Genomic DNA, 1,037 nt, shown 5'->3' with positions numbered 1-1,037 from the left:
GTGTGTGTGACCAATGTTTTTCCGGGTCAGTTTGTGAACATTTACTATCACATTTAACTCTCCACCTTGATAGAATAACTTACAATCATTACGTATCACACAGAAACAAATTGTTTTCTTTTTTTTTAAAAATAATTTAAGTCTCGTTGGAGAACCCTCCTCTCACATTCTGTTTTTTAAAAATCAAGATATTCGTGAGGAATGTGCTGGGTCCATCCTGGGGGGATAGCTGGGAAGTTCGTCTCTTCTCTTAATGCGTCTGGCGGCCACCATTAAGTAGAAGATCTCATACTTGTCTCTCAAATTGTATTTCCATCAAACACCGTCCGTCTGGGACTCTCCCGCTATCCAATAAGTGTTGCAACAGTTGTAAATTGTGTTGGTTTCCGAAGGCAACATGCTGTATCGACTTTCAATTTTATTTAGGTATGGGTTCTAGACGTAGCTGTCTCAGCTGTCTTCTGGGAAGTGGGGGAAATATAGCTGTGTTTTATGTCACTTGTCACAACGTTCCCGTTCTGTAGTCTGTTTCCGAGATTGCTTTTGCTTTAAGTAAGTCAGTATGCCAGTGGGATAGGGGGGCTGTGACGTGTTCACTTTTGGCGGGTAGTAACTCCATTCAAAAACAGCGTCTCTTTTATCCGTGAGTCTGTTTTCGTTCTGTTCATGAATATGAGTCGGCCTGAATGAGCGTACATTTGCGCTTAATTCAATAGAAGTCTGACCACAGCCTTTTGATCCCTTTAGCAACTTTTAGTGCTATAAAAGAGTGCATTGTTACAGTTTATAATTGATTAAACGTTTATTGAAGTAGCAAAAATGTGGTGAGAACCCAGCAAGAGCAGAGTCATTTTCGTTTTAAAGTTTTATTTTCGATCTTATGCTATCCCTACTGAAATACAACAGTCACCTTGAAGAAAACAACAGTTCATAACACCTAAAAAAAACTCAACATATTATCATACTTGTTTCATCATCCACAGTATGATGATGATGATGATGATGATGATGATGATGATGATGATGATGATGATGAT

General features: G+C 38.8%; 1 protein-coding gene across 1 annotated transcript in view; it reads left to right on the top strand.

Moving 5' to 3' along the window:
• The window catches only part of LOC101850093 (glutamate receptor ionotropic, NMDA 3A), a gene marked incomplete at its 5' end in the record, with an annotated part of 5,563 nt that overhangs the window by 3,500 nt on the left and 1,026 nt on the right, over positions 1-1,037 (top strand).

The sequence above is a fragment of the Aplysia californica genome, unplaced genomic scaffold (assembly GCF_000002075.1).
Source record: "Aplysia californica isolate F4 #8 unplaced genomic scaffold, AplCal3.0 scaffold00291, whole genome shotgun sequence".
Taxonomy (NCBI): domain Eukaryota; kingdom Metazoa; phylum Mollusca; class Gastropoda; order Aplysiida; family Aplysiidae; genus Aplysia; species Aplysia californica.
The sequence above is the reverse complement of the archived record's forward strand: the minus strand, read 5'-3'. Positions and strand labels throughout refer to the sequence as shown.